The 27,535-nt window shown below is 39.7% G+C and overlaps 1 protein-coding gene and 1 non-coding gene across 2 annotated transcripts in view; one reads left to right on the top strand and one right to left on the bottom strand.

The window, feature by feature from the left end:
• Positions 1-27,535, top strand: part of LOC126284357 (general transcription factor IIE subunit 1) — a 96,729-nt gene that overhangs the window by 14,087 nt on the left and 55,107 nt on the right. The gene's annotated exons all lie outside the window — the stretch shown is intronic.
• On the bottom strand, positions 8,849-8,922 carry Trnat-ugu (transfer RNA threonine (anticodon UGU)). The gene has a single exon. It is a non-coding gene; the product is annotated as a tRNA-Thr (tRNA).

The raw sequence follows: 27,535 nt of genomic DNA, 5'->3' as shown, positions 1-27,535 counted from the left end.
AGGGAAGGATAGAGAAGGAAATCGTCCGTGCCCTGTCAAAGGAACCATCCCGGCATTTGCCTCAAGCGATTTAGAGAAAAAGTGATAGTCAACCTAGTCCCTAGCGCTCACTAGTAGGCATTCCAGCTTTGATGGTGGGTTGTGGGTGGAAAGGAAAAAAATTCGGCATTAAGTATTTAGTAGGTAATTATGATTATATGCTTTAATTTTCTGTAACTCTGCTTTATAAATTTTGTAAAGTAAAGTCACTTCCCTGTTTTATAAATCACCTTTACTGTGAAACTGGCAGACAGTTAAAAAATTTTCTTATTAACAGAGATACAAAAGTGGGCAGTAGGTGAAAAAGGTTGACTACCCCTGCCATAGAACCTGAGTGAATGGAGAGGTGCTCTGTAGCAAACTACTGTAGAACCTGAGCCAGCAGAGATATGTTCCATAGCCAGTCTAGAATTGCCTGACTGCAGAATGGAAGGATCTGAGACAATGATGGCTCTGATGATTAAATAGACTTGGTGCACAGAATGATGAGAAATACACCAAGGAACTACTGAAAACAATGCAGGCCAATAGCATCAAGCAGGACGATGCACATTACAGACACACACACACACACACACACACACACACACACACACACACACACACACCCACACACACACACACCATAGTTGGATTTGAATACAGACTGTCACAACATAATAAACAGGACTAAGTTGCCCATCAGGTCAACCTCACATACAAGTTTAAATGAATTTGTTTAAAAAATGCAGTCAGTTGGGGGGGGGGGGGGGAGGATGAAACTGTGCTCCAGCAAAAGTATACAAACACATAACAGGAAACACTGAAATGCACATGAATAGGTGGAGTGATAGACAAGACCAGGAGCTGACACTGCAGTCAGCAAACCTAGGCCAGGTTCTAGAGAGGATGACTCTTGATGAGGTACTGTACTGAGAATCCACATGAACTTTGAGTATCACCCCTGGGAGTCAGCCTCATCACCACTGATGATCCCAGCAGAGGCATCAGACGGCACTGCCTAGGTAATGGCAGTGGCAATCATTGTGGTCTGAAGCAAGACTTGAGGCAGCTGTCAGTCAGTTTGAAGTCCTGAGCAGAACTGGCAGTCGAGGGGCTGAATGGCAATCCAAGTACCTGTCAGGGAGGAATATTGGTGTGTGGGCTTGTGACCACACAGGTTCAAATAGGTTCCTGGGACTGCAGTGCTGATTATCATAAAGTATGAACCATTTACCTGACTTCATATATTATAAATACATGTAATAAACACCCTCTCCATGTCACTTCATCCACAGCACATCAGTATAACTCAGCTGCTAAAGTGACCAGTTTTATGAAGATGATTTAAAAATATTTATGCCCATTTTCATTTACTCTTTAGGAACTACTGGAATACTTCTTCCCTCACTACAGCTTCTGCCTCACTGGAGATTAATGTAAATATAGTATAGAAATGAATCATTATTTAGGTGCTACTTTTGAGATTACTTAAAGATCAGCATTGGTGGTGTCCCCAGTTCTTACTAGCCTACTACTTAAAAAATGATTCTTAATACATCAGTGATAACACCAGTAGCTGCAATAAACACCATCTGCTCCATTCATTATCAGTTAAGCACAATTGCTTAAGTCTCTCTTTAAATATATTTTACTCTTCTCCCTCCTTGTACTTTGTCATTTCATAACTAAAATGTCTCCAAGAAACTCACTTAGTTTAAGGGCTATGCTCAGAAAATGCCATGAATCTTGAGTATTTTCTCTTTTGTGCTCAGCCAGCAATAATGCCGGAGAAAGCTCAAGCTGCTACTGCATTTAGAATAATTGAACTCTACTGAGATTAATTAAAATACAGTAAATTTTGTTACATTTTCTCTCTTTTTTAAAATAAATAAAAATAATGAGGGCCAGTTCACCTTATTAAATGAAGTAGTGTATAAAAATATTAACAAATAGCTTTTAAATGAATAAAAGAAGGTCTTTACTGCCCCATCATTGGTTATTTCGAGAAGGGCCACATATGTAATATTTCTTGATGTGCTTCATACAAAAATTACTACCTCTGCACCAGTCTGTGCAGTGGATGCACTTTGAGCCTTTCCCTACAAAATTATCTCTGTTTAATTTGCTGTTTTCTAATACATCTGGTATGTCTAGTCCAAGAAGTTTAGCAAAGCCTGCACATCACTCTGGTCTCTGCCAATTACATTCTAACTAATTGAGGATAGCAATCAACTTTGTAAACTACTTACGAGGTGTTCATATCTCAATGGATCATCCAAGTACTCATTCAGATTAATATTTGTTTGAAAATAGGCTCTGCAGCCCCACACATATAAGCATATTTATATTGATCCAGACTTTTTAGAGTTAATCAGCTCTGAACTCCTTTTGACCACAATCTGTGTTTAAAAGCAAACTGAAATTCATCAAACGTCTTAGTATTATCTTGTGTCATGGGTCCCCGTTATGTGGCATCACCTCTTGATAGTCCACAACAAACTTACTTTTTTATTAGTCTGACTATCCTTTAGGAAGTACACACTGAAATGATTTAAAAATGTAACTATATATAAATCACCACCCATATCACGTGGAGCAAAGTTATGTAATTTTAATTCATCTGCTTGTGTCAATGAGTCACTTAACCACATCAGTTTCATTCAACACTTGTTCCTTAACTTCATTTAACTATTCAATGAAAATATTACATTGAGAGGCTTGTAGATGGGAGATGATAAGGTTGTAAACTTCAGCAATAATTATTCTGTATTATTCTGTTCTGTGATGGAAGTCATAATGATTTTGAGTTCTAGTCTGGCAAAGAGTGTACCTGTCCATGAGGCCTTTCGACCACTAGCTACATTCTTGGAACAATAGGGCAAGATTACTGAATGTCCTATGTGTTTCTTAGACACACAATAATCTCATTTGTGTGTACAACAAAGCCTGTGTAAAAGCTGCTCTTTACATGTTGATAAGCCTTTGGTGTTTGCAGAAATGATTGTAATGCTTAGCTGTGATATGAGCCTTTCCCGATAGTTCAGTAGTATCTCTCTCAGTTTATGTGAGATGCATATTTCCTCTTGATAATTTCAACAAACAGAAAGCACCGCATTGTATGAGGCTATTCTTAATACAGTTTCAATGGAGATGTCATACTGGAGTGGGCAGAGTTACATCAACCATCTTTGGACCATGACAATTAACTTCCCCTACCTTTTAATAGTGACAGATGGCAGTGCAGATTTAATTTTTGAAAATGAAAAAATAGCCAAACACTGTACAAAACAGTTTGCACACCAGTCCCTCACACACATCACCATCAAATTGTATGTCATATAGTACTAGCAGTCAGTTCACACAAGTGAATGTCAAGCAAAGCTACAATTTCAAGGAGGCAAAGTGACAGAATTCCACCACAGTGCCTGATGAGAGGATTACATCAATTGATTCCTCTCCAGAGGCATACATAAAGCTTCTGGAAGCCATCCAATACTGCTCCAGAAAAATATGTCTAGAGCCTGTAGAACCCATTACAAGCAGGATCATGGAATTGCACCCAACAGCCTAACAGTAAAACTTCCTTTCTCTGGCTCCCACTCCTCCTTTTACAATGACCTTTACCTTTTCATATTCTACAGGTCCCTGTCTCTCACAAACCTGATATTGCAAAAACATCTTTCCATGGCACAGGCACCCCAGGACTGCCTCTGCTCCCTCCGCAAGATACTGCTGCTGTGTAATCCTCACTACATACATCACATCTCTGAAGCTGAACTCCTTGCTTTCTAGCACCTGGAAGAGCATTGTAGACACCACCTTCATAAGTTATCCAACCTGATGACATCCTACTGCCACCTTGGTACACCACTACCCAACTCATGTATTACTCAGTGTTCCTCCTCATCAACCCGTCATAGTACCCAGACCCTGCCCAGGGGACCTTTTAAACTTGCCTCATCCACCAAAACCCATACCAAAATGCCAGGTCAAGAGCCTAAACAATCCCAGAACACTGTTGTTAACCTTTCCACCAAAATCCGTAGCCCCACAGAAGTTTCAGTACTATCCAAAGACCTCACCTTTACCTCTACACCCAAATTTAACAATGTTGAATTTGTCAAAGACCTATTCTCCTTTCTCTGATCTTCTTTGCCACCAATCCCTCCAACCAAACCCAACCTAATTCTAACATTGAACCATGTCTCTTCCATTTCATACCACTATCTAACTATGATCCTCCCCCTGCACCCTCTGACCGAACCATGCCTTCGTCAACTTTACCTTCAACTTGGCCTCACTATCCTTCCCCAAGACCTGTCTGAAGAACACCAACCTTGCAGCAGGGGAAAGGACAGCTTTAGACAGTCTCAAAACAGATTCGACCTAATCATCCTCCCTGCAGACAAAGGCTCCACCACTGTCATGATGAGTCACAGTGACTACTTGGTGAAAGTACTCTGCTGATTGACTGTCTATTACATCTATAAACTCTGCAAGAGTGACTCCATCCCAGAAATCCAACATAATCCAATCCTTTCTTAAAGCCTTAGGCCGTTCCCAGGATGTCTCCCTAGAATCCATTTCCCTCATCACCCATGTGACACCATACACATTGATCTATATGCCTCCCAAAACCCACAAACCCAATAATCGTGGACGCCCCATTGTAGCTGGTCATTATGCTGCCACTGAAAGGGTTTTGGCTCTCAGTGACCAACATCTCAAAGCAGTTACCCGTAATCTGGCCTCCCTTGTCAAAGATACCAATCACCTCTTTCACTGGCTCTCTACAACCCTCATCCTCTTACCTCCCGGTTTCCTACTGGTCACTATGACACCACTTCCCAAGATACCAACATCAGTCATGTCCTTGGTCTTGCCGCAGTTGAAAACTAACTTTCTCAGTGTCCTACAGACTTCAAAGCTGCTACCTTATTCTCCTAACTAACTTTATCCTAATACATAACTATTTTTCCTTTGGAGGGAAGGTTACAAACAGATATACAGCACAGCCATGGGCACCTGCATGGCACCCTCCTATGTCAACCTGTTTATAGGCCCTCTATAGGAAATGTTCTCAGCCTTTCAGGACCCCAAACCCCTGGTCTGATTCAGGCTCATTGATGATATCTTCATGATCTGGACTCAGGACGTAGAGACACTTTCCTCATTACTTCTACTGCATTTCCTGATTTTGAGAAAACCGAAGGAATGATCTGTTTTGCTTGTTAAAAGCATTCAACAGTCATGACCACATAAATATTTAAAACAACTGATGTCAAAATACTTTGCCATCATCTTCATGTCGTAAAAAAAAATCTTTTCATTATGAAACATGTTTATTGTGTTTGGACCTCATGCCAAGTTGTCATGTGACTAAAAATGAGTGTGTTATGAAAGCTTTGTCATAACTAAAATCTTTAAAAATCATGAAGAACCATGTGCAAATGGCCATGTCCATGTATACATTTCTCACAGATTGTTATGTCACAAAAACACAGTTCATAGTAGCACATCTGTTTACATAAGCTAGGCATATTTTAAACACTGAAAATCCACCTAAAACAGCATATCTCTCCCATCCACTTCATTTGGTCCACTTCAGCCCAGTGTGCCATCTTCCTGGGAGTTGATCTACTCCTCTCTGATGGCCCCGTTCACATCTCTGTCCACATTAAACCCACCAACCACACCTGCATTTTGACAGCTGCCATCCTCACACACCAAAAATTCCCTCCCACACAGCTTTGCCACCACGGACAACATATCTGTAATGACAACTCTTTTTCTGAGTATGCTGAAGGCCTCACCAAGGCCTTCACAGACAGGCACTACTGCCCAGATCTAGTCCCCAACCAGATTTCCCATGCCATTTCCCCACACACCACCAGTCCTGTCACCACCTCCAAGAGCCAGCTACAAAAGAGTGCCACCCTCATCACAGTACCACCCTGGACTGGAACAACTGAACCACATCCATTGTCAGTGCTTTGATTGTCTATCATCATACCATGGAATAACAGACATCCTACCCAAGATCATTACCACCTCTCCTAAAGTCGTGTTCCATCACACATTCAACTTCCACAGCATCATAGTCCATCCCTCCAGCATTCCCAATCCCAACAACTTGCCACAGTGATCATATCCCTGTGAAAGACCCAGGTGCAAGACCTGCTCAATCCACCCACCCAGTACTTACTATTCCGGTCCTGTCACAAGCTTATCTTATCCACATTAGCTCTGCTGCAACCAGTACGCAGCTTTTTATATTGGTATGACTACCAAGTTGCTGCCCAGCAGGATGAATGGCCACCAGCAAACTGTGGCCAAAAGCAAAGTAGACTACCCTGTAACACAATATGCAACTAAACATGACATACTTAATTTCAGTGTCTGCTTCACAGCCTATGGCCATCTGGAACCTCCCGTCCACCATCAGCTTTTTTGAACTGTGCAGGTGGGAGCTATCCTTGCAATGCATTCTCTGCTCCCAAAATTATACTGGCCTTCACCTACAGTAACCTACTGTACTCACACCCTCCACCAAACGAATTACACCCCCTCATCCTGTCATATCCTCCTTTTCACAGTCCCTTACCCTCTTCGTCTGCAGCCCTCTGCCAGTGTACCTGCCCATGCTTTCCCCTTCTCTCCTCCTCTCCTTTTCCAGTCCTCGTTTTTTTTCTCCCCACACTTCACCTCGCAGTGCTGTGTCCCTGCACACCCTGCCAGACAGTGTTCTTCTCTCCTCCCACCCATACCCTGCGATCCCTCCTCCTTTTCTACCCTACTCCAGATTGCTATTTATGTGACAGTCACATTCGGGATCAGAGCTGCTGATGGTAGCAGTTATGTGGGCATGAGGTGTGCTTCCTTGTGCGAATGTGTGAGTCAGTACTTTTCCTTTTTTATAAGATGACTTTGGTCGAAAGCTATAATGTGTAAGAGTCTTTTTGTTGTACCTCTCTGCAACTCAGCGGTTCATCCTTGTGGTGTGTAGCAATCTATCCTTTCCTAATATTGTTTGCTAATATTTGTGATATTCTGTAAGCTACAGTGTGTGTTTCTGACATGATTAAATAAAAAAATAAAAAAAGTGTGTTTGGGTACCAACTGCTTGGCTTGGAACATAAAATTGTCTAAATTGTCCCCATTACACTTGCTGCCTCACTCAGTACAGATAGCACATCTCTGGTCTTACAAATGTAAGCTTCATCTTGTTAGCTCATATCCCACAGTATTTTTCTGCTGGTTCGTCTTGTTCAATCACCTGTGGTTTTAGCTGACTTAAACTACTAGATATGTTCTCAATGATTGTACATTTCTTGTGGCATGCAGTCTCACAAGCACCATTTAACCCAGAGATTTGTTCAGCCAGGGGGATTTAGTCTTAATACTTAAACTATTGATTTGCTGTAAATCTGCAGATACTTCCTCCATAAACTTAAACGCAACAAGTATTATTTATTTATTATTATTATTATTATTATTATTATTATTATTATTACTTTTTCGTCTTCTCCAAGACTGTTTCTTAAATGACTAGTCTCAGCGACAGTGCCAGACTTTAGTTCTCTAAGGTTAGACCTAACTCGTTGAACATTTATGGGAACCAACATGAAGCTTTCTCATCTCCCCAATCACTACAGTCACATTTACTAGATTGATTCTTTTTTTTTCTGCTGATGTTTTTCCAACTTGAAATTAATTACTGTCACCTTCCTTCCACTCTGGTAACAATACAAGATAACCTGATGTAATTGAGAGCATAGGCCATTGGCTGCACCACCACTGTCTACCATGAGTTATCATTAGTTCATTCCAATAAATAGGAGAGGTAATATAATACATCTTCCTGGTTAGTTATAGGCCGACCAACCTATAGTAAGCCCTAATGACAATACGAAAATGCTGGCGTTAACTTGTTGATGTGAGAAAGCCAATAAGCTCACTGCCAGGTATCTGTGCCTGCTATAGAGTATTAGATGATCACCTGACCTCCATTTGAACAGCTAGTGTCATGTAGTTCTCCAAAATTTCCAAGTGCTACAGCAGATACAATGAGGGCTGAACAGCAGTACCATATACCCCATGTAGCTTGTACTTGCAGTGCTAACGCAGAGTCCTGAACTTTCTCTAACTAAAAATCACTTCTGGTAGATCAGTTGATTCCATTTTAATTCCAATCCTGTCCTGGCAAGGTTTCCAGTGTGCCAACTCTCTTACTTAAAAATGAGGCTTGAATTTAATTTTTATATCAGGGTGCCTCCAGTCTCAAGTGCTAAAGTTCAGTAATAATATCACTCTGGTGAACCACCACAAGAATGAACCAAAAATAAAAATTTCTTGGAAAATTTAAATTATCAATATGAAAATCAAAAGTGAGTCCTTAAATTTAGCATCTGGATGTATTCAGTAATGTTCTGCCATTACAAGCACTGACAACAAATCCAAAGATTACCAAATGTTGAGAGTAAATTCATGGAAATGTATTCTCTTTTTGCAACTATATGAAAGGCTGTTCATAGAAGCTAGTAAGGGATGATGCAAAACAGAAAATGAGCAAATATTTGTCTCATCTTCATACAGCTAATTAAAACTGTATATGACACTAATTAATTGAAAACAAAAATCTCACTATATATATATATATATATATATATATATATATATATATATATATATATATAGTAACTGTCCTTGAAAGAACAGATACCATTGACGACCGTGCAGCTTCTCTGGAATAAATGATAATTAATTGAAACCCTCAACTGCCAACAGGTGTTGTTAAAATACCTCGATGGGGACAGCTGAAAATGTGTGCCTCGACCGGGACTCGAACCCGGGATCTCCTGCTTACATGGCAGATGCTCTATCCATCTGAGCCACCAAGGACACAGATGAATAGCAGGGACTTATCCCTTGCACGCTTCCTGTGAAACCCACATTCCCAACTGTCCACAATTTACAAATGTAATGTACCTAATAGATATTTGCCCATCCGCTCATTACTTGCGCACACTAAGGTGACGATTCCCGTAAAAGTCCGGGCAACCTGTGCGCTTTCGCACAGACAAAGGTCAATGGCTGGGTAGCCTTTAAAGGCTCTTACAGGAATCATCACCTTAGTGTGCGCAAGTAATGAGTGGATGGGCAAATATCTATTAGGTACATTACGTATGTAGATTGTGGACAGTTGGGAATGTGCGTCTCACAGGAAGCAGGCAAGGGATAAGTCCCTGCAGTCGCGCTATTCATCTGTGTCCTTGGTAACTCTGATAGATAGAGTGTCTGCCATGTAAACAGGAGATCTCGGGTTTGAGACCCAGTTGGGGCACACATTTTCAGCAGTGCCCATCGAGGTGTATCAACAACACCTTATGGCAGCTGAGGGTTTCAATTAATTATCATTTAAAAATTGCACTTTCACATCAGTTCATTTTTTAAAGAAAATGATGGGACTACTGAGAATAAAACAGACTATATTTTCTTAATAACATTACAAGCACTGTGTCTCTTAGTAAACTTCGTGCCAGTCTTTGAAAATACAATTGAAAACTGCAGTAACCCTAACCTAGTGCAACTATAAACATATTACTAATTAATGGAAAATCTCATATAAAGATGTGAAACAATTACTAACAAAGAGATAGAGGGGCTGGCCAGTACTTACCTCAGCTCAGTACAGCCGATAGAGACACAAAAAACAACCGAAAATTTAAGCTCCTAGCTTTCGGAATAAATGTTCCTTCATCAGGGAGGAGAGAGGGGAAAGAAAGGGAAGAAGGGAAAGTGGATTTAGTTACTCACAACCCAGGTTATGAAGCTTCATAACCTGGGTTGTGAGCAACTATAAACATGTCAGTCCAGAACGAATACAATAAATCACTAACTGTTAACATCTCAAATTAATCTTCCTTTTTTCATAATAATGGTGGGTTGTGGATGCCATATCTCTTCTGCATTCACATCACTCTCTCGAGTATTGCATTTGCTGGAACATGTGTGGTAGTTCAGATGTTCTTTGCAGATTACATGAAATATTTTATTTTATTTATTTATTTTCGGATTTATCAATAAAAAGAGTTTTACCACTTGTCGACCATCTCCCATTGGTCAGAAGGACTTGGATATTCATTTTCCCAGCCTTATATTTGAAATTAATATTTTAGTGGGGAATACAAAAACATATGTAAAGGGGCCCTTTCACGCTTACTAAAGGAGCCTATAAGGAAATATGCTGCTCACCTTTGGATTTTCCTTACCAGTCTTATGTGTCACAGATTCCAAACTAATGAACAATATTCAAGGTTTGGTCTAATGTGAGTTTGTAACCTACCTCATTTATAAGTGGACTACATGTCTTGAGGACTTTGTAATCTTACCCTTCCACTCATCACTATTAAATTCCTCTTAGTCTGTTGATTATTACCGAAAGTTTTGAGAGGTGTAAGATATACAAAAGAGAAACTTTACTTATCTTCATTATCTTGTTGTTGTTGGCTGTGCATCGAGAGTACATTTTTGAGACTGTAATTTTTATAACATTTTTATAACATTGTAAGTTCTTGTTGAACTGAATAACTGATGAATTTGCCTGCTGCTATGAATATCTTTTTATTTTATCCCATTATTTTATATCACACAAACTTACAATTCCACTTCAGAACATGAATTCACATTCTTGTTGACAAGATTAAAAATATGTCTGCATCTGTCAGGGGCATGCCCACTACTACTTACATTCTGCGGTACTCACCAATATTCCAGAGAGTTTACAAAGCAAAAGAGTTTACAAGATTTCTTGACAAAAGAAGAATCTTCATTAAAATATAACATTATTTTATAAATGAGTCCAGAAATAAATTTAATAATTCACATTAGATTGAACAATTAATAATATGAATTTTAAGTATAACAGAAATTTCATAATTTCAAATATTTTTAAAAGTAGAAAAATTTTAACTTTATTTACAGAGTAATAAGAAATTAACTTCTTTTTACACTTTTTAGCCTGAAACATAATACATCATATACAAAATCATATGAAATTCATTTAATTAAACAGCTGATATAATGGTCACCTACACAAGAATCGATTATATACATGGTATCAGTTATTTCTATAGAAGAAGGTAATGTTAGAGGAGGATCCCTTACTACAATATCCCCCTCACAAAATTTGCAAACCGAATATTTACAATATTTTGTGATGAGACTATAAAGTTTGCCAAATGGCGTACAAAATGATGCCTAGGATAGCAGATGGATGTATAGGAGTATCTGATACATAACATCTTACAGAAAACATAAGAAAAATGTCTACTATACAAACCATAATCTATACATATATCAGGATATGGCTTTCAGATTTGTGGGACATACTGTCACTAGACAAATAATACAGGGTCAAAACTACAACATTACACCACTAAACTATAGAATTAATTACAGAGACAGTGTAACTTACTAGAATTTATTAATTTTAAGTTAAGATCTATACAATCAGACTTTCAAAATCTTAAAAAGAGAAGAGCAAAAAATTTCAGAGCCTAAGTATACGACAAGTGAGCCAACTCAAAAAAATTCACAGTTATGGGTACAGACCAGAAGAATATACTCAGTTATGAGTAGGAATCAGTCTGCCATATAAACCATAATATTCAATGATAAGTTGACTCATGAAAGAACAAAAAACTGGAAAAATATTATGGTCCAAGTTCCCGATTTGGGGACCGACCCATGAATCCAAACCACACCAGGTACAGGCCAGCAAAAAAGTTTCGACGCAACAAAATGAATAAAGCCAGGGGTACCCAAAACAAAGTTAAGAATGAGTCTCTCCACAACTCAAGATCCAGTCAGATACAATATTGCAGGACTCAGGATAGATTCAAGTAAATTAGATTCAAGTAAACATAGTCATAAGTAGCTTTGACTGGTCACACAATCCAGTAACGAGGACAAAAATCAGTGTATGAGAGCAGACATGTGTACATCTTGTTATGTTGTCTGCACTAGTAAATGTCTTCCACACTATTTGCTGACTATGCATACAACTAACTTATGTACATAAAGATCTAGAAGATTCATTCACAATTGATAAAAAAATATATACTGATTTAAAGTTACATAATGTTTTGGAAAGTCAATCCCCCTACAAGCATTTATAATGAATAACACCGTCTTTAGCAATCTTGGCTAACAATTCACAAATATCAGTCAGCATAGATCCACTTGACAGATGCTAGGGTATATTATCCAGCGCCCACAATCTCTTTCAAGATGACTGGTCCAGCATGTTGCAGATATATAGCAGTGTGGGGAGTGAAACTGACCACATCTTTCAGTTTCCTCCTTAGAGTTCTCATCACATGTTACAATGGATAGGTAACTTCCTGTCTAGCATTTACACCAAATCCTGAAACATTGGTTTTTGTTTACTGAATGTGCTGTTCAATATCTTCTTTATATCACATGAGATATGCTCTCCTTAATCATTTTACAAACATTAATAAACAGATTTAAATGCTATGAAAAGAATGGACTAATAAGGTATTACACACAGATATGCTCAGATACTATTCCTAATTTTTGCAGTACAAATTATGAATATTCTCCCATTGCAAAAAGATCTACTCATGTAGTCTCATGGAATATATGTATTAAATTCTAAGTCATACATCTTTTACAGAACAGAATTATATAGTGTATCATAGTTTTTAACTCAGTTATAGATAAGACAGAATTTTATAAATCACATCATCTTACATACTAAATTCCAGACAAATAAAGCCCAGCTATCTAGTTTTATGCATATACAGATAGATTTAAACTCAGTCAATGGATAAGATAGAACTCTAGAAACTACATGGTTTTACATGATACACTCATGGAAACAAAACACAATTACATAATATTAAGAATCTACAAACATAGTGTATGTTTTCTTCTAAACTAGATATCATTATGCATCCATGTTCATATATCTTGTCTTCTATACTAAGTGGTAAAAGTACTTGACAGTTTACATACTTGCTTTACTTACCAGTAGCTTCTCTTATCTTTACACCTACAATGGCATTTCCACAAGATTCTTAATACATTTAATCATGTCTCTAAATTGTTCAGATATACCACAAATCGGACTACCTACATCTACATCACTACTCTGCAATTCACATTTAAGTGCTTGGCAGAGGGTTCATCGAACCACAATCATACTATCTCTCTACTATTCCACTCCCTAACAGCGCACGGGAAAAACGAACACCTAAACCTTTCTGTTCGAGCTCTGATTTCACTTATTTTATTTTAATGATCATTCCTACCTATGTAGGTTGGGCTCAACAAAATATTTTCGCATTCGGCAGAGAAAGTTGGTGACTGAAATTTCGTAAAAAGATCTCGCCGCGACGAAAAACGTCTTTGCTGTAATGACTTCCATCCCAATTCGCGTATCATATCTGCCATACTCTCTCTCCTATTACGTGATAATACAAAACGAGCTGCCCTTTTTTGCACCCTTTCGATGTCCTCCATCAATCCCACCTGGTAAGGATCCCACACCGCACATCAATATTCTAACAGAGGATGAACGAGTGTAGTGTAAGCTGCCTCTTTATTGGACTTGTTGCATCAATCAAACAGTTCCCTTCCCACTTATCAATCTTAATCTTAATGTAAGGACATCCAAAATTTGAATCATCATCTCTGTTATTAGACACTTCATGTAAAAGATGGCTTTCAATTTAATCAAATGCTACATCTACACTGTTTTTGCAGGGTTTTATCGAATTTACTGGTATCATAGTATTACTTTGTTACACATGTTGTCAGGTAAAGATTGAACACACTAAATTGGTTCCATAGCTCAACTAACATCACTTATTTCAGAAGGAACACAAAATATGTTACTCTCAAAAATACATTTCCTACTTATCTTCTGTCACTTCAATCCACAAATTGGGATGCAAATTTTGACTAACCACAGCCAACTTACTCCAGAATGCACATTTATCTATGTTATCATCAATTTGGTCACAAACAAATTTCAAAAATTTTTCACCTTTATTCTCTAGGCTTACAGATAACCTACCTTTACTGTCTGGATCATTACTCTGCTTGACATTAATGAAAAACTGCTTTGACTGGACTGGTGTTCCAAGACTCTCACTTACATCATCACATACATCACTACCTTACTTGTATTCGCAAATAACTCTGAAACTTCATTATTCTTAAACTCCACAAAAACCTGATACTCATCATCATCATCATCATCATCATCATCATATTCTTCTAAAATTACTTCATCAATAACATCATTAACAACAAAATTCCCATCTCCTCCACACTCAGACTTACCAACGTCAGTCATTTCTCTCATTCACACCCATATAAAAATTGCCACCTAATTCAGATCCAATACAGTCATCACTTGTTTTACACACGTCAATAACACTGTTTTCTGACCAAGAGAAGAAATCATTACTACACACTACATCAAAATTTTCATCACTCTCACATTCTGGTTTGTGATTAGTATCTACATTATTGTAATTAAACATCCTATTCCAGAAATTTTGATCAAAACATAAATGAGAAATCTAATGATCCTTTTGTTCAACTTCAGATACCTGTGCCACATTATTAATACTGTTGTTGTTGTTGTTGTTGTTGTTGTTGTGGTCTTCAGTCCAGAGATTGGTTTGACGCAGCTCTGCATGGTACTCTACCCTGTGCATGCTTCTTCATCTCCAAGTAACTACTGCACCCTACGCCCCCTGAATCTGCTTAGTGTGTTCATCTCTTGGTCTCCCTTTACAATTTTTTCCCTCCATGCTGCCCTCCAATACTAAACTGGTGATCCCTTGATGCTTCAGAACATGTCCTATCAACTGATCCCTTCTTCTAGCCAAGTTGTGCCACAAATTCCTCTTATCCCCAATTCTATGCAGTACCTCCTTGTTACTTACATGATCTACCCATCTAATCTTCAGCATTCTTCTGTAGTACCACATTTCAAAAGCTTCTATTCTCTTCTTGTCTAAACTACAGGGTGTACATAAAGTCCAGGGACACTTGCAGTTATTTATTGCACAAGAACTAAACATTGTACAGATGTCATACATATTGCGTTTTGAAGAGAAACTCTGAAAGTTTTTTTTTTTACACAAACATTCGATATGTGAATTATGTGAGAGCCGGCAGATGTCAATTTGGTAATTGAATTCTTGCCATACCTGTCCCAGCATGGCATCATCGACTGTGGCAGTCGCTTTCTGTATTCTCTCCCGAAGCTCTGCTACATCATGTGGTAGAGGCAGTACACACACCAGATCTTTAATGTGTACCCACAGAAAAAAATCACATGGAGTGAGATCTTGTGATCAGGGAGGCCATTTCATGAAACAGCTATCCCCTTCTGTAGCATGGCCTATCCATCAATGCAGCAGCTCTGTATTCAGGTACCCATGAACTTTACGATGAAAGTGGGGTGGAGCCCCATCCTGCTGAAAGATGAAAGAGGAGTCCAATTGCATTTAAGGAATTAGCCATTGTTGCAACATGTCCAAGTAGGAATATCCAGTGACCGTGCTCTCAGTGAAGGAGAATGGCCAGTATAGTTTTTGATGTGACAAGGCACAAAAAACACTTACCTCTGGGGAATCACACTCAAATTCGATGCATTTGTATGGTTGCTTTTTACCCCAGATTCGATAATTATGCTTGTTCACTTTCCCATTAGGGTGAAAAGTGGCTTCGTTGCTAAAACTTAAGTGATCAACAATACCATCCCCATCCTCATTCAATTGTTGCAACTGTGAACAAAACTCAAAATGCTTGTCTTTGTCATCATCATTGAGCTTCTGCACTAGCTCCAATTTGAATGGTTCATAGACAGGTTTTGTTGCAGGACTTTCCACACTGTCATTGGATCCGTTTCGAGCTCACGGGATGCATGATGCACCAATTTCTTTGGACTCCATATGAATGTCTCTCATATGCACTCCACTATTCACTTCACTCACACTGGGACATCCGCTTCTCTTTGCTGGTTACAAGCAACCAATCGTAATGAATTTGTTGTGGCAGTGGTAAATGGTCTTCCTTGTTGGTGGCTTCTTACCGTACTTGGTTCTAAACATCTGTTGAACAGCTGTAGCACACTTGTCTTTGTCGAACTCCCAACACACAAAAAGCTCGCTCCGCACCTGAACTCGCCACGTTTGTGACTAGTGCTGACTATCAGCAAATTACCAAATTACACTGCAGTGGTATACGTGAAAAAAAAAAAAAAAACTTTCAAGGTTTCTCTTCAAAATAACGTATGTATTATATCTGTACAATGTTTGGTTCTTGTGCAATAAATAATTGAAAGTGTTAGCAGACTTCATGTACACCCTGTGTTTCTCATCCACATCCATACATGGCTACACTCCATACAAATACTTTTAGAAAAGACCTCCTGACAGTTAAGCCTATACTCAATGTTAAGAAACTTCTTTTCTTCAGAAATGTTTTTCTTGCCATTGTCAGTCTACATTTTATGTCCTCCCTACTTTGACCATCATCAGTTATTTTGCTCCCCAAATAGCAAAACTCATCTACTACTTTAAGAGTCTCACTTCCTAATCTAATTCCCTCAGCATCACCTGATTTAATTCGACTATATCCCATTATCCTAGTTTTGCAGTTATTGATGTATATCTCATATCCTCCTTTGAAGACACTGTCCATTCCGTTCAAATTCTCTTCCAGGTCCTGTACTGTCTCTGACAGAATTACAGTGTCATCGACAAGCCTCAAAGTTTTTATTTCTTCTCCATGGATTTTAATACCTACTCTGAAATTTTCTTTTGTTTCCTTTACTGCTTGCTCAATATACAGATTGAATAACATCGGGGAGAGACTACAACCCTACCTCACTCCCTTCCCAACCACTGCTTCCCTTTCATGCCCCTCGACTCTTATAACTGCCATCTGGTTTCTGTACAAATTGTAAATAGCCTTACGCTCCCTGCATTTCACCCCTGCCACCTTCAGAATTTGAAAGAGAATATCCCAGTTAATATTGTCAAAAGCTTTCTTTAAGTCTACAAATGCTAGAAATGTAGGTTTGCCTTCCTTTAATCTATCTTCTATCAGTATTGCCTTGCGTGTTCCAACATTTCTACAGAAACTGAGCTGATCTTCCCCAAGGTCAGCTTCTACCATTTTTTCTATTCATCTGTAAATAATTTGTGTCAGTATTTCGCAGCCATGACCTCTTAAGCTGATAATTCAGTAATTATCGCACCTGTCAAACACCTGCTTTCTTTGGGATTGGAATTATCATATTCTTCTTGAAGTCTGAAGGTATTTCACCTGTCTCATAAGTCTTGCTCACTAGATGGTAGAGTTTTGTCAGGTTTGGCTCTCCCAAGGCTATCAGTAGTTCTAATGGTCCGCTGTCTACTCCCAGGGCCATGTTTCGACTTAGGTCTTTCAGTGCTCTGTCAGATTCCTCATGCAGTATCATATCTCCCATTTCATCATCGCTTATGTCCTCTTCCATTTCCATCAAATTGTCCTCAACTACATTGCTCTTTTATAGGCCCTCTATATACTCCTTCCACCTTTCTGCTTTCCCTTCTTTGCTTAGAACTAGTTTTCCATCTGAGCTCTTGATATTCATACAAGTGGTTCTCTTTTTCCCAAAGGTCTCTTTAATATTCCGGTTGGCAGTATCTATCTTAGCCCTAGCGATATGTGCCTCTACATTCTTACATTTGTCCTCTAGCCATCCTTGCTTAGCCATTTTGCACTTCCCGTTGATGTCATTTTTGAGAAGTTTGCATTCCTTTTTGCCTGCTTCATTTACTGCATTTTTATATTTTCTCATATCATCAATTAAATTCAATGTCTCTTCTGTTACCCAATGATTTATACTAGCCCTTGTCCTTTTACCTACCTGATCCTCTGCTGCCTTCACTATTTCATCTCTCAAAGCTCCCCATTCTTCTTCTACTTTGTTCCTTTCCCCTGTTCCTATCAATCGTTCTCTAACGTTCTCTCTGAAACTCTCTACAACCTCTGGTTCTTTCAGTTTATCCAAGCCCCATCTCCTTAAATTCCCATCTTTTTGCTGTTTCTTTGGTGTCAGTGTACAGTTCATAACCAATAGATTATGGTCAGAGTCCTCATCTGCCCCTGGAAATGTCTTAAAATTTAAAACCTCGTTCCTAAATCTCTGTTTTACCATTATATAATCTATCTGAAACTTTCCAATGTCTCCAGGCCTATTCCACGAAGACAACCTTATTTCATGATGCTTAAACCAAGTGTCAGCTATGATTAAGTTATGCTCTGTGCAAAATTCAGCTTCCTCTTTTATTCCTTACCCCCATTCTGTATTCACCTACTACTTTTCCTTGTCTTCCTTTTTTCTTTTATCTCATCATACATTTCTTCAATCTCTTCGTCATCTGTGGAGCTAGTTGGCAAATAAACTTGTACTACTGTGGTAGGCCTGAGCTCCATGTCTATCTTGGCTACAATAATACGTTCACTATGCTGTTCGTAGTAGCTGACCCACACTCCCATTTTATTTATTCATTATTAAACCTACTCATGTACTACCCCTATATGAGTTTGTATTTATAACCCTTTATTCATCTGAGCAGAAGTCTCGTCTTCCTCCCACCGAATTTCACTAATTGCCATTATATCTAACTTTAACCTATCCATTTTCCTTTTTAAATTTTCTAACCTTCCTGCCTGATTAAGGGATCTGACATTCCAAGCTTCGAACCATAGAATGCCAGTTTTCTTTCTCCTGATAACGACGTCCCCCTGAGCAGTCCCCTTCTGGAGATCCGAATATGGGACTATTTTACCTCCGTAGTATTTTATCCAAGAGGACACCATGATCGTTAACCATACAGTAAAGCCGCATGCCCTCGGGAAAAATTATGTCTGTAGTTTCCCCTTGCTTTCAGCTGTTCACAGTACCAGCACAGCAAAGCTGTTTTATTTAAAGTTACAAGGCCAGATCAGTCAATCATCCAGACTGTTGCCCCTGCAACTACTGAAAAGGCTGCTGCCTCTCCTCAGGACCCACATATTTGCTTGGCCTCTTAGCAAATATCCCTTTGTTGTGGTTGCACCTATGGTATGGATATCTGTATCGCTGAGGCACACAAGCCTCCCCACCAATGGCAAAGTCCATGATTTATGTTGTACTGTTATTATTGTGTAATTGTATGTGTAAATTGGGGGTCCTGTGCTTGTTGTGTTTCTTCGCCCCAAAATTGTGGACCTCCATCGAGGCAGAGCGCCGTTCCCCGAATAATTGCGTCTATGGTTGTCTCTCCTATTAAAATGCCTGCCCATGGTTATCCCCATTGTTCCTATTCTGCTGATGTTCAAAATTTCTGTCTCTGCTACCATTTTGACACTGATAGAAATTACCATTATCTCTGTTTCTGTAGTTATTAAGATTGTGATATCTATAACTACGATTGTTATGGTACATGCTTCTTTCTACTGTCCTAACCAGCCTGTCAACATATCGTAAAAATTGTTCAAGGTAATCATCAGATCCATGTACTATATCCCACTGTAGTCTCTCTGGTAATCACCTTTTGAGTGCATCAATCAATGTCATTTCATCAAATGGCCTGTTAAGTTGAGCTAATTTCTTAAGGTGATTCTTACAGAACTCTTTCAAGGTTCCATCCCTATTCCAATAATTTGGACCATTCAGAAATATACCTTTAATTCTCCCTTGTTCAGCTTCTGACCAAAATTTATTTAAAAAACTGTTTTTGAAACTTTGGTATGTCTCCTGCTGACTTAAATTTAGATTTACCCAAGACAGAGCTTCACCTTCAAGACACCTTTTAACAAATTTAATGTTTTGATCATCATTCATTCCTGACACAAAACTTCCTCTACAGTGACGCAGAAAATCCACTGATGGAAAACTTTTGATTAGAATGTTGGGCCACAAAATACCGTTATTTGAATACAGATTGTTGTGAATACAATTTTCCTGATTTTCACTGATATTTTTGGATCTAAAACATTTACATTAGTTAGCATACTGTTTTCAACATTTAAATTATTTCCCTTTATTTCCCTCTATGGCATTTTGTTGAACTTGGATGTCATTAACATTCATCTCCTGATTTGGTGATTGTGTAACTAACTCATTTTCCAAAACAATAAATTTATTTCCTAATGCATCAACTTTTTCATTCACACTTTTTAATCCATCTGACAACCCGTTTTTTTAGCTCCGAAACCTGATTATGTAGTTGGTCTGTCCATTTTATCATTGTTTTTATGTCATTTAATTGTCCTTGTAGTGAAGTACATTTTATGATTAACTGATTATTAACTGCACAAAATTGGCTATTCTTATCTGTTTTTATTTCTATGAAGTGATCATTAACTGCACTCAATATTGCCATCAACTGCATAATATTGGTTTTCACTGTTTCTTTGTTTTCTACACTTTCACATGGTTCAAACATGTCTACACCACGTCTTACAGCTTTCACTTCATCACTACTACTCTCGTCTCTATTCATTTTCCCAGCAATCGCACAAGTCCACAAAAATAAATAAATAATTCACAAATGATTTGTACTTATCTTTTCTGATATCCTTTGTTGTAGTTTAAAGTCATCTTTCAATTCATACAGTCCATCATTGTTGATATTATCTTGTCATTGTTGATATGACTTTGTTGGGCAGCCCTCGAGTCTTCTTTCTTTGAGTGATTGGAGCTTCAGAATGTATATAAAAACTGGAAATGATACAAATTACTGTTCTTTCTTCTTGTGCAACAAACAAGACTTCATTATCAGTCAACAGATGATGTCTGATGCCCAAACTTGTAATCTCACACATCGCCATTAAATTTCTCTTAGTCTGTTCATTATTTCCAAAAGTTTCTAGAGGTGTAAGATATACAAAAGAAAAGCTTTTTACCTATCTCATTATCTCGTTGTTGTTGGCTTCAAGTCTTGCATTTAGGGTACATTCTTGAGGCTGTAATTTTTATACGTTGTGGGTTCTTGTCGAACTAAATAACTGATGAAGATTTGCCTGTTGCTATGAATATATTTTTATTTTATCTCATTCTTTTATGCCACATATACTTCACAATTCCACTTCAGAACATGAATTCACGTTGTTGTTGATGAGATTAAAAGTTCATCTACCTCCATCAGAGACATGCCCACTACTACTTACATTCTATGGGACTCACAATATTCCAAAGAGTTTCCAAAGCGAAGTTAAATGAAAAGCACCAGTTTACTTTTGTTCTACAATACCATCTTCAGACATTTATTGAGTATTGTTACCAAAGAAGTTCCAACATTTCCAAACAACATTGGAAGAGAAGGAACACGTCTAGACAGAAGTAGAAACTTATCTACATCTACATCTACATCCATACTCCGCAAGCCACCTGACGGTGTGTGGCGGAGGGTACCCTGAGTTCCTCTATCGGTTCTCCCTTCTATTCCAGTCTCCTATTGTACGTGGAAGGAAGGATTGTCGGTATGCTTCTGTGTGGGCTCTAATCTCTCTGATTTTATCCTCATGGTCTCTTCGCAAGATATACGTAGGAGGGAGCAATATATTGCTTGACTCTTCGGTGAAGGTATGTTCTCGAAACTTTAACAAAAGCCCGTACCGAGCTACTGAGCGTCTCTCCTGCAGAGTCTTCCACTGGAGTTTATCTATCATCTCCGTAACGCTTTCGCGATTACTAAATGATCCTGTTACGAAGCGCGCTGCTCTCCGTTGGATCTTCTCTATCTCTTCTATCAACCCTATCTGGTGCGGATCCCACACTGCTGAGCAGTATTCAAGCATTGGGCGAACAAGTGTACTGTAACCTACTTCCTTTGTTGTCGGATTGCATTTCCTTAGGATTCTTCCAATGAATCTCAGTCTAGCATCTGCTTTACCGACAATCAACTTTATATGATCATTCCATTTTAAATCACTCCTGATGCGTACTCCCAGATAATTTATGGAATTAACTGCTTCCAGTTGCTGACCTGCTATTATGTAGCTAAATGATAAGGGACCTATCTTTCTATGTATTCGCATCACATTACACTTGTCTACATTGAGATTCAATTGCCATTCCGTGCACCATGCGTCAATTCGCTGCAGATCCTCCTGCATTTCAGTACAATTTTCCATTGTTGCAACCTCTCGATACACCACAGCATCATCTGCAAAAAGCCTCAATGAACTTCCGATGTCATCCACCTGGTCATTTATGTATATTGTGAATAGCAACGGTCCTATGACACTCCCCTGCGGCACACCTGAAATCACTCTTACTTCGGAAGACTTCTCTCCATTGAGAATGACATGCTGCGTTCTGTTATCTAGGAACTCCTCAATCCAATCACACAATTGATCTGATGCTCCGTATGCTCTTACTTTGTTCATTAAACGACTGTGGGAAACTGTGTCAAATGCCTTGCGGAAGTCAAGAAACACGGCATCTACCTGTGAACCCGTGTCTAAGGCCCTCTGAGTCTCGTGGACGAATGGCGCAAGCTGGGTTTCACACGACTGTCTTTTTCTAAACCCATGCTGATTCCTACAGAGTAGATTTCTAGTCTCCAGAAAAGACATTATACTCGAACATAATACGTGTTCCAAAATTCTACAACTGATCGACGTTAGAGATATAGGTCTATAGTTCTGCACGTCTGTTCGACGTCCCTTCTTGAAAATGGGGATGACCTGTGCCCTTTTCCAATCCTTTGGAACGCTTCGCTCTTCTAGAGACCTACGGTACACCACTGCAAGAAGGGGGGCAAGTTCCTTCGCGTACTCTGTGTAAAATCGAACTGGTATCCCATCAGGACCAGCTGCCTTTCCTCTTTTGAGCGATTTTAATTGTTTCTCTATCCCTCTGTCGTCTATTTCGATATCTACCATTTTGTCAACTGTGCGACAATCTAGAGAAGGAAGCACAGTGCAGTCTTCCTCTGTGAAACAGCTTTGGAAGAAGACATTTAGTATTTCAGCCTTTAGTCTGTCATCCTCTGTTTCAGTACCATTTTGGTCACAGAGTGTCTGGACATTTTGTTTTGACATAGGACCAAAATTTCTTAGGATTTTCTGCCAAGTCAGTACATAGAACTTTACTTTCGAATTCATTGAAAGCCTCTCACATAGCCCTCCTCACACTTCACTTCGCTTCGCGTAATTTTTGTTTGTCTGCAAGGCTTAGGCTATGTTTATGTTTGCTGTGAAGTTCCCTTTGCTTCCGCAGCAGTTTTCTAACTCGGTTGTTGTACCACGGTGGCTCTTTCCCATCTCTTACGATCCTGCTTGGCACATACTCATCTAATGCATATTGTACGATGGTTTTGAACTTTGTCCACTGATCCTCAACACTATCTGTACTTGAGACAAAACTTTTGTGTTGAGCCATCAGGTACTCTCTAATCTGCTTTTTGTCACTTTTGCTAAACAGAAAAATCTTCCTACCTTTTTTAATATTTCTATTTATGGCTGAAATCATCGATGCAGTAACCGCTTTATGATCGCTGATTCCCTGTTCTGCATTAACTGATTCAAATAGTTCGGGTCTGTTTGTCACCAGAAGGTCTAATATGTTATCGCCACGAGTCTGTTCTCTGTTTAACTGCTCAAGGTAGTTTTCAGATAAAGCACTCAAAAGTATTTCAGTGGATTCTTTGTCCCTGCCACCACGTTTGAGTCTCCCAGTCTATATCTGGCAAATTAAAATCTCCACCCAGAACTATAACGTGGTGGGGAAATCTACTCGAAATATTTTCCAAATTATTCTTCAGGTGCTGAGCCACAACAGCTGCTGAGCCCGGGGGCCTATAGAGACATCCAATTACCATGTCTGAGCCTGCTTTAACCGTGACCTTCACCCAAATCATTTCACAATTCAAATCTCCGTCAATTTCCTTCGATACTATTGCACTTCTTATCGCTATAAACATGCCTCCCCCTTCACTGCCCAGCCTGTCTCTGCGGTATACATTCCAATCTGAGTTTAGGATTTCATTACTGTTTACATGTGGTTTCAGCCAACTTTCTGTCCCTAGTACTATAATGGGCGTTGTGACCATTTATTAATGAGAGCAGTTCTGGGACCTTTCTATAGACGCTCCTGCAGTTTACTATTAGCACATTAATATTGTTATTCCCTGTTGCATTTTGCCTACTCCTGCCTTGCTGCGTCTCAGGAGGCGTCTTGTCGGGCCTAGGGAGGGAATTCTCTAACCTAAAAAAACCCCATGTGCACTCCACACGTACTCCGCTACCCTCGTAGCCGCTTCCGGCGTGTAGTGCACGCCTGACCTATTCAGGGGGACCCTACATTTCTCCACCCGATAGCGGAGGTCAAGAAATTTGCACCCCAGCTCTCCGCAGATTCGTCTGAGCCTCTGGTTTAAGCCTTCCACTCGGCTCCAAACCAGAGGACTGCGATCGGTTCTGGGAATGATACTACAAATAGTTAGCTCTGATTCCACCCCGCGAGCAAGGCTTTCCGCCTTCACCAACTCCGCCAACCACCTGTACGAACTGAGGATGACCTCTGAACCCAGACGGCAGGAGTCATTGGTGCCGACATGAGCAACAATTTGCAGTCGGGTGCACCCAGTGTTCTCTATCGCCGCCGGTAGGTCCTCCTCCACATCTCGGATGAGACCCTCCGGCAAGCAGACAGAGTGAACACTGGCCTTCTTCCCCGTGTTTTCCGCTATTTCCCTAAGGGGCTCCATCACCCGCCTAACATTGGAGCTCCCAATAACTAATAAACCCCTCCCCCCCGTGTGCCTGCTCGGACCTTGCTGAAGGAGCAGCCACATGTCCACTCACAGGCAGAGCGGTCGATGCCACACGGCCAGCCTCCACATTGACCCTCCGCCTCGTGCGCCGCGAACGCCGCTGAACCTGCCACTCCCCTTGGGGAGAGGGTGGCCCAACCGCGCCCGGTACCTGCGAAGATGTCTCGACAGCAGGGACAGTGGGTGAAGCATGTAACACCTGGGGTGTACCTTGCGATGCACCAGGCTTCCCACTGCCGCTACACTCCGAGGCAGCAGCCTGAAGACGGCTGACCGCGGCCATCAACACGCTCAGCTGTTCGCGAAGAGTGGCCAGCTCCTCCTGCGTCCGTACACAGCAGTCACACATCCTATCCATCCTAAGGAATCAATTTACTGAAGAGACTTAATCAACTTTTAACTAGACTGCTAATTCACTAAAGGTGGCTGATTATTGACTAAACTGTGATTGCTAACCACTTCGTGTAGAAGACAATGAAAATAGCACTACCTGTCCCTGGACTGTATTCAAAACAAACACTAGCTCTACTGGCGCTATGGCTGACTAAAGGGACTCTCTCTGACTGTATTCAAAACAAACACGAAATCTATGGAATACTATTCATAGCACTCGACAATTAAAGCTTCCTAAAAGCAAAAACACACGGAAGAAGAAGTGTGACAAGTAAGAAAAATACAATTAATACTTAAATTAAGATAGCTCGCTGCACAGCAGACGTGAAGCAGACGGCGGATAGGGTGACACTGACACTACTGGCACTATGGCTGACAAAAGGGACTCTCTGTGACTGTATTCAAAACAAACACGAAATCTATGGAATACTATTAATAGCACTCAACAATTAAAGCTTCTTAAAAGCAAAAACACACGGAAGAAGAAGTGACAAGTAAGAAAAATACAATTAATACTTAAATTAAGGTAGCTCGGTGCACAGCAGATGTGAAGCAGACGGCGGTTAGGGCGACACTCTATCTACACAGTAAGTAACATCTTGTGGTTGTTGTAATGCAATGAAAAAGTGAAAAATTGAACAGTAAATAAATAACAATGGAGTAGACAGGAAAAACTTCAACACGCGATAGGAACAGCATGCCTACATAACAGTCTCTATTAATAAACAAAACTAATAAAATAAAATAAAAATAGTACTTGATAAGGATACATCAGGAGGTATAAAACATGGATTGTGAGACACACCAATTAAAAGAAGAAACAATTATCAATGTAACTACAGAATACCAAAAACTGACGCAAGATTCAGTTAACAAAGCAAAAGAGTTTACAACCTTTCTTGACAAAAGAAGAATCTTTGCTAAAATACGACATTATTTTATAAATGAATCCAGGAATAAATTTAATAATTTGTCTTAGATTGTGCAATTAATAATATGAATTTTAAGTATACCAGAAATTTAGTAATTCCAAATATTCTTAAAATAAGTATAATTTTAACTGTAGGTACAGAGTACTAACAAATTAATTTCTTTTTACATATTTTAGCCCAAAACATAACACATCATATGCAAAATTGGATAAAATTCATTTAGTTAAACAGCTGATACAATATTCACCTATACAAGAATTGATAGTAATGTTAGAGGAGGATGACCCTTTACAAGTCTTCCAATGAATCCCAGTCTGGCTTGTGCTTCACCTGCATTTAGTGTTATGTGGTTATTCCACTTTAAAGTTTTCTAAGATATTTTATTGATGTGGCTGCTTCCAGTGTTTGTTTCATGGATGTGTAAACATATAATAACATATCTTTGTACCTATTTATATGCAGTATGTTACATTTGTTTATGAGTGATAATATGGTGAGTGAATTTTTCTAGCCACAACTGCTGATGCTACCACCTTTTGATGTTATTTGTCCAATAACCTGATCTGTTAGACAGCAGACAGCATTAGGTTGGTGTTGTGGTTGGCGGGAGAGCCAACACCATGTTACTAAAGGAGGCCGAAATGCACGCATTTTAGCTCACGCAGGCTGGCGTGAAGTCTGGAACATGACAAGGGAATTAGAATTGAGAAAAACGGACGTAACTGGTGGAATACTTAACTTTAATCCATTAATGATGAACGTTGGTCTGGATGGTACATGATTCGCAATATCAATAGTAACTGATAATGGCTCCTTGCTAGGTCATAGCAAATAACGTAGCTGAAGGCTATGCTAACTATTGACTCGGCAAATGAGAGCGTATTTTGTCAGTGAACCATCGCTAGCAAAGTCGGCTGTACAACTGGGCGAGCGCTAGGAAGTCTCTCTAGACCTGCCGTGTGGCGGCGCTCGGTCTGCAATCACTGATAGTGGCGACACGCGGATCCGACGTATACTACTGGACCGCGGCCGATTTAAAGGCTACCACCTAGCAAGTGTGGTGTCTGGCAGTGACACCACATTCCTCCTTCGCAAATCGGTGTACGGTTGTGGCATAAAGCTTCCGCCTGCCGTGGGGAGCCTAACAACAGGCGAGGCTGTGCCACCTGCACCCTGCCATTCGGACCGCGGGGAGCTAGGAAACACCTGAAAACCTGCTCCACAGTGCACGCCAACATGCGGTGTATGCGCCCGTAGAGAGACAGGAGGGGCTGAAGGGTCAACCTCCATCGGGCCGGGGCACCCGACGGGCGAAGACGACATATG

Source organism: Schistocerca gregaria, chromosome 8 (genome assembly GCF_023897955.1).
Source record: "Schistocerca gregaria isolate iqSchGreg1 chromosome 8, iqSchGreg1.2, whole genome shotgun sequence".
NCBI lineage: Eukaryota > Metazoa > Arthropoda > Insecta > Orthoptera > Acrididae > Schistocerca > Schistocerca gregaria.
The sequence above is the reverse complement of the archived record's forward strand: the minus strand, read 5'-3'. Positions and strand labels throughout refer to the sequence as shown.